A 7,663-nucleotide genomic window follows, 5' to 3' on the forward strand; every position below is an offset into this window, starting at 1 on the left:
TGTTCAATAAAAGGGTGGCTGCTTGCACATTGCCAAAATGGAGGGCAGAGGAGGACACTAAATACATTTGAGTTAAATATGCTAATTTAAAGGAATAAAAGTGGATTTAGAAATAATGACTATAATTTAAACAGAACTGCATTATATCTTTTCATAGTGGGGAAGAGTGACCACCAAATGGCCTGCATACCTGCTTGCACTGTTTTCCTGGTGCTAATGTGTTCTGCGTAAAGAGGAAGATGGAATATAAATTAGATAGGCAGACAGACAGCTTGCTTGCTTGATGGGCAACTTCCACTGTCTCTACTAAGGTTGTCTCTACCAAGTGTTTTTACCACCCTATTTTTAGCCCTCCCCTCACTTTGAATAGTCATTGAATCACTAAAGCTGATCTTCACATGGAAAGCCATTAGTGCCTAGAACAGTTGCTATAAATAGTCTTGTGGAACATCATGCCCATGTTACCATGGCAAAGATAAAATGTTTGGGCCTTGAATATAGTTGAAAGTGTTTTGGGATGTATTTAGGACCTATGGTTGTTCTGTTAAATAGTTTGCTATAGTTGTTTTGCTAAATAAATAGAAGACAGCCTTAAACTGAGAAGGGCTTGGAGGTTGATGAGAGATGAGTCCCTTTACTAACAGGATAACTAGACAAATTGTCAAGGCAAAGAGAGACATGAGAATAGCTAATACTAAAATCTTTTTGCATCTTTACAGTTTCTAAGGCCTGGGACAGACCACCCGAAAAGGGCAGCCTGCCAGCGGCCTACTTTCCTCCAGAGGGAAGCTGCAGCCACCAAACTGCATGGCTTCCCTCCAGTGGAAAAAGAACCTGGGAAAAGCAGGTTCTTTTTCTGCCACAGGTGGGACATAACGAGTGCCCCAATAGCACATTCATTACGTAAGCAATGCTTGGTGACATGCGGATGCCACGCATTGCTTACATCACAATGGTGGTGTCCGTGGAGGCGGACTCTCATAGTTTGACTTTTGACAGTGTCAGCAGCAGCAGCAGCAGCAACAAAGACAACAGCAAGGGCAGTGGCAGTGGCACTCTAGTTGTTCCCTTTTTTTTCTTCTCCTTCTGGGCAAAGGAGATGGCGGAGTCCCGGAGGGAAAGTGAGGTTTTGGCTTCCGCGCTAATGAATAGTGTGACTCAGGCTTTGGGAAAGCTGCAAGATTGGTGGGTATCAGCAGAGAACTGCAAATAGAGTGCATGCAGACAGCAAAGTCCCACATTGAGGCTTTCTTGAATAAAATGGTTGAAGAGGAAAATAATAGGAAAGAAAAATTGAAAATGTCTATGGCATGGTATAAACGGTCAGGGAAAGACGTCATGAAGCTGCCTTTTCATGAATGTGGAGTTCCAGACCACTGGTCCTGGGGGTGTGGTAAAGCCGGAAAGGGCAACTATACTGGGGGGAGTGAAGACAGCTCATGTGGGGCTGTATCTTACCCTCACCAACTATACCACCGCCTCGCAGGATGCCCTAAAAAGAGAGGGAGCCACTGCACAGGTGGCAGTGAATGCAGCTTTTTTTTCCTTTTCCCAGCTGCAGACTGTGCATGTGCATAGTCGCTATCTCATTTTTTTCCCCTTTGCCAGCTGCAGACTGTGCATGTGCATAGTCGCTGTCTCATTTTTTCCCCCTTTGCCAGCTGCAGACTGTGCATGTGCACAGTCGCCGGCCCGTTTAATTTTTTTTTCCTGCTGTGCATAAGAACAAAGGAGGACTGCCTGCCAAGTGATCAGCTGATGTTGGCATCCCTGTACACGTGCGCAGTGCAAGTGCTGCTGACAGCATGGATGCCTCCTCCTTCTTTGGCCTGCGCTCCTAGTCACCCTGCAATGAACAGCCACTGCTGCCACCGCCAATGATGCTGCAAGGAGGGTCCCACTGAGCACTTCAACAACAGCTGCAACCATGGATGACAGTAGTGATGACACAGAAGAGACGGCTGCTACAGTGGGTGCCTTAGTGGTCCAGCAGGGTGCTGCAGTGGTGCCATTGCTATGTCCGAGATGAGGCTGATACACTGCTACTGGAAGCTCCCTAGAAGCACTTACTGGTGGGACAAGTTTGTCAGACGGATGTGGTCTGACAAGCGATGGAGGCTATTCTATTGAATGCCTCATGCCATCTTTCACAAGCTAGTGGACATCCTGCATCCAGAACTGCAGAAGTCTGACACAGTGATGAGGAGAGCCATCCCGGTGGAGAAGAGAGTGGCCATGGGTATCTGGGTACTGACAAACAAAGCCAGCTACAAGGTGACAGGAGAGCTGTTCAGGGTTGGTGCTGCCACCGTGGGGAAAATCTTGGTGGAGTTTGCCCTGGCCATGGAGAAGCTCTTGCCATCACGGACCTTATACCTGGCAGGCACATGTCAGGTAAGGAAGAACCACACAGCCTTCTCTTTTATCTTCTGCAGGACTGTGCAACTGCGCAGAAACGCCATCCTCACTGTGCATCCTCTGATGTTTTTACAATAGGAAACAACCTGGAGTGGTCTGCAGTGCAGTTGTGTAGTTGCAAGAAAGTTGTCATTCATTCCCCTGCTTCTCCCACTTCTTCTCACCCACAGATCATGGATGTCTTCGGTGAGCTCGACTTACCACAAATGGTGGGCATTGTGGATGGGTGGCACTGGCTGATCATACCACCCTTGGGACAGAGGAGCATGTTTGTGAACTGAAAGGGTTCCTATTCCGTCCTCCTGCAAAGGACATGCGACCACAGAGGATGCTTTGTGGAAGGGGAGCTCAGACAGATGGTCAGGGTCCACTCATAATGCCAGGGTGGTAAGGAATTCTATCATCTTCGAGACCATGGAGGTTGGCATTTTTGTGGAAGGGAACCCTACTATCACCATCAGAGGCCAGCAGATTGGCACCCTCCTGCTCGCTGACACTGCCTATCCGATTCGGAAGTGGCTCATGAAGCCCTACAAGACCCCCACTACTCCCAAACAGAAGCTATTTAACAAGAAGCTGAATCATGTGAGGGGGGCCATGGAGAGATCATTTGGGCAATTGAAGTCAAGATGGCGCTGTCTCACTGCCCCACTCCTTCTGGCAGATGAGAACGTGGTGCCCATCATTACCTCATGTGTCATCATACATGACATCTGGGGGACCAAGGGCAAGGTCCTGGATGAGGGGCAGCAGTACAGGTGCTGTTTCATGCTGCCCACTCTGGGAGCACCCATCTGGGGTGATGAGAGTGCCAAGAAGGGAAGGCTGTGAGGGAAGCCCTAGCAGATTTCTTTCTCACAGGGAAAATCTGAAGCATGGCCCCCTCCTCCTTCTGTGATCCCAGGGTAGAATGTAGTGTGAAAGCATAAGCACCTGAATAAATGTATCCCATTATCCACAGTCTGTTTATGCTTATCATTCATGCTCTGTTCTGTGGGCAGTCTTAGTAATGTACCTAAGGGACACACACACACACACACACACACACACACACACACAAACACATACATACACGGGCAGCGAGGGGTCACCTGGTGCCAGTTTTCCTGGTACAGAAAGATACATCAGCTCCAACTGCTTCTCTGACAATGTATCAATTCCCCACAAATTCAGGCTTCCCTAATGGCCCATTTGATTGTAACAGTTGGAAGCCCGGAGAGCATCTATTGCGGGACACATTCAAAGTGCTCCTCTGAGGATCTCCATTGGCTTGGAGCCACCTCAGCCCAACTGGCCTCAGCTGCAAGTGCCCATAAATGCCCCTGTGGAACTGTGCAGGTCTACAGGATGGCGATCATGGCAGGACAATGCAAGAGGGTCCTAATCCTGGAGGGCCCCAGGGACGGCAGCAGGCCCCCTGCCACCCTCGGAGCCCTCCTGGAGGGCCCCAAGGATGGCAAAGGGTCCCCCAGAGGCCCCCTGCCGCCCTCGGAGCCCTCCTGGAGGGCCCCAGGGACGGCAAAGCATCCCCCAGAGGCCCCCTGCCCCCCTCGGAGCCCTCCTGGAGGGCCCCAGGGACGGCAGCGGGCCCCCCAGAGGCCCCCTGCCACCCTCGGAGCCCTCCTGGAGGGCCCCAGGGACTGCAAAGGGTCCCCCAGAGACCCCCTGCCACCCTCGGAGCCCTCCTGGAGGGCCCCAGGGACTGCAAAGGGTCCCCCAGAGACCCCCTGCCGCCCTCGGAGCCCTCCTGGATGGCCCCAGGGACGGCAAAGGGTCCCCCAGAGGCCCCTGCCACCCTCGGAGCCCTCCTGGAGGGCCCCAAGGACGGCAAAGGGTCCCCCAGAGGCCCCCTGCCGCCCTCGGAGCCCTCCTGGAGGGCCCCAGGGACGGCAAAGCATCCCCCAGAGGCCCCCTGTCCCCCTCGGAGCCCTCCTGGAGGGCCCCAGGGACGGCAGCAGGCCCCCTGCCGCCCTCAGAGCCCTCCTGGAGGGCCCCAGGGATGGCAAAGGGCCCCCCAGAGGCCCCCTGCCACCCTCGGAGCCCTCCTGGAGGGCCCCAGGGATGGCAGCGGGCCCCCCAGAGGTCCACTGCCGCCCTCGGAGCCCTCCTGGAGGGCCCCAGAGACGGTAGCGGGCCTCTCAAAGGCTTGCTGCCGCTGCCGCCGCGGCCACCCATTGCGGCTTTTCGCCGCTCTGGGCGCCGCCATTTTGGGCGGCAAAATGGCGGAAAAGTCTCACACGACCTCCCCCAAGGTCGCGCGAGATTTCGCCGCCACTTTGGGTGAAAAAATGGCGGCGCCCATAGCCCCAGAGGCCGCTCTGGGCACCGCCATATTTTCACCTAAAATGGCCGCGAAGTCTCGCGCGACCTCGCCACCATTTTGCCGTCCAAAATGGCGGCGCCCAGAGCGGGAAAACGCCGCGACGGCCGGCCGCTGCGGCGGCGGCAGCGGCGGCAACGGGAGGCAGGGGCCAGCCGCTAGGCCTCCGCGGGCCACATCCAGCCCGCGGGCCGGAGGTTGCCGACCCCTGACCTACAAGGAAGACTGGAAAGATATTATAGATTACCTATCAAAGAAATTGGGAAAAATTAGTACACTAGGAATGTAGTTAGATTAGTGGGTTTATTTGGAAACAACTTATTTGTCTAGAGAAAGAAATATGATCGAATTTAGAGCTCTGGTTAGACTAGTAAAGACATCTAGATTAGGAAACCTCCTAAAAAGGGATTTGTTTAATTAAAACAGATTCCTGAGTTGTTACAATTAAGAGAAATTACAAGACAGTAATTATAATTTTGTATAATATAGGAAAGGATTGGTATATTTTTTTCTTTTTCTTAGAACTACAATAACTATATGAAATAGATAATCAAGTTAGTAATTAATGTAAATCTAAATTCTAATCTTGCAGTTAGGAAGTTATGAATGATGCGAAGTGTTATTTTTATTGTGATGTAATGTACTGTTTTATATTGTATTGTATTATGTTGTATTGTATTGTATTGTATTGTATTGTATTGTATTGTATTGTTGATGGTATGAACAAATTTGATTGGTATGTTTTTTAAACTTAATAAAAATTACATTTTTTTAAAAAGGAAAGACATAAGCACCAATTAAATATGTTCAGAGATGACCTAAAGCTGGACCCTTACAAGGTTGATCCTGGTTTAACCATTCTTCAGTTAGAAAAAAAGCTTCACCTGGCTTTAAATAGTGCTCTTAAAGAAAAACATGGCAAGTTACAGACCGCCCGTTCGGGGCGGCCTGTAACTGGCCCTTTCCCCGCCGGATCGAGGCCTTGGCTGCCACAGCGGCAGCCTCTGAGGCCCCGATCTGCCGCTTTCCAGGCCGTGGGGAAGCAGCAAAAGGCCACTTCCCCGCGGCCTGGAAAGGGGTGTCTTTGGGGCTTCATGCCCCAAGGACACCTGACAGCGGCGGGGACACAGAGAAAGGGGCTCTTTCTCATTTGCGTTGCTGGCGCAGTCGTGTAGAGGCTGTGCCAGCGACACAAATCGTGGAAGGAGCTCCGAAATGGAGCTCCTTCCGGGGCCGTGGAAAGGGCGCCCCGGGCGCCCTCGAGCAGCCCCACTATGTCACTTCCACACCGCCCCGTTTGGTCTTTACGGTCGTGACGTAGTCATGGCGGCGCCCATGTGTATAGGGTGCCGCCATTTTCTACGCGCTCTGCGCATATTAGGGTTACGGGCGTCAGGAAGTGATGCCCCTTCCTAACCCTAATACGCGTGGAGCACGTACTTTGTGCACGTAAGTAACGCGCCATAGAAAGGCCAACAATGCTGCAGCAGCTGCAGAATGAAGACCAAGCTCTGTGCTCAGAGCTTGGTGCAATCCTCTATTACATACCTACTGGGAGTATTTCAAGTAGTTTGGAGCTAAAAGAATTAAAAGAACATATTGAGAAGCTTTTGAAAACCAAGTTGCAGGTGAAAAAGGAGTCTTTGACTGCTTCCAAGGAGGTTCTAATGAAAAAGGTACAGCTTCTCTGGGACAAACTTCAGTGGCCAGAAGAAAAGTGTGAGGAGCTGACAAGATTAGAACAACAAGCAAATGCTCTATTTCTGAAGCTGTAAATATGTGGGAAGAGGAGCTGGAAGAGCTGAAGAAGAAAAAAACCTTAAAGAAATTACTTTGAAAGTAAGACAAGTGCTTGATAGTTACTGGAAAAATGCTGTTTTGGTGATGAACAAAGAGCTGCATTTCAACCCTTCTACAGAGACAGTTATTCTGAAGAGTTATTGAATCAGCATGATGAAGAACTTGTAAAAATGAAAAATATATATGAGAAAAACAAACTTCCGTATGACAGTGTTCACAAATGGGAAGCTACCTTAGACCAATTTGTTGAACTGGAGAAAAAAATCAACAGATCCCAGCAGACTTCTGAAAAGAGGGGGTAACTTACTCAAAGATGAAAGGGAACGATCAAAGATTCAAAAGCAGTTGTTAAAGTTGGGAGAGGAACTGAAGAAGAATATTGAAAAATGGGAGAAGGAAAATGACTCATGCTTCCTCATTAATAAACAGAGGTTTCTTGATACTATGTCCCATCAATTGCAACATCACCAACTTAAAAAAGATCATCAATCCAAAATAGTAGCCTCTCGCCAAACTGTACTTAAAGCAGCCAACTGCAGTAATTTAGCAACCAACACTGCTGTTGCAGGCAAACAGGCAATTCAAACCAAGATGCCTTACAAAAGCATACATCTAGATTTGTGTGTTGACTTGTTCCCTGGGACTCTCATTCATGGTATCCTCTTATCAGCTTCTCATTCTCCACACACTTACTTGTTGTCTACCATGGTGAGCATCTTGAAACTACTTACAAGTTACCTTCCATGGGAATCATCCTGCAACCATGTTTCAACTCCTGACCAAGACTGATCCTGAAACAATGTATGGAATTTCTACCAAAGTCTTGATCCTGAACTCATTTAACTGATCCCCACTGAAGCTTATCCTGCAGCCCCTTCTGCAAGCCTCTCATCAAGACAAATAATAATAATAATAATAATAATAATAATAATAATAATAATAATGTTTATTTATATACCACTTTTCCAAATTAGATCTGGGACTGAGTTTGACTGAAAGGGCATGCAAGCTGGGATGTTTGATGTACACCTCCACCCCCATGGTGGCTATAACATAAGTAAAACTTATAAAGAAATATGATGCTGTCTCATCAGTAATGATGTCACACTAGATCTTGACCCAGTG

The 7,663-nt window shown here is 49.3% G+C and overlaps 1 pseudogene; it reads left to right on the forward strand.

Annotated features, from left to right (window-relative positions):
• Window positions 1-1,099: 1,099 nt before the first annotated feature.
• Window positions 1,100-7,327, forward strand: LOC149322484 (protein regulator of cytokinesis 1-like; annotated as a pseudogene).
• Window positions 7,328-7,663: the final 336 nt, after the last annotated feature.

Source organism: Sceloporus occidentalis, unplaced genomic scaffold (assembly GCF_023333645.1).
Source record: "Sceloporus occidentalis isolate IW3139 unplaced genomic scaffold, rSceOcc1.0.p SCAF_1, whole genome shotgun sequence".
Lineage (NCBI taxonomy): Eukaryota > Metazoa > Chordata > Lepidosauria > Squamata > Phrynosomatidae > Sceloporus > Sceloporus occidentalis.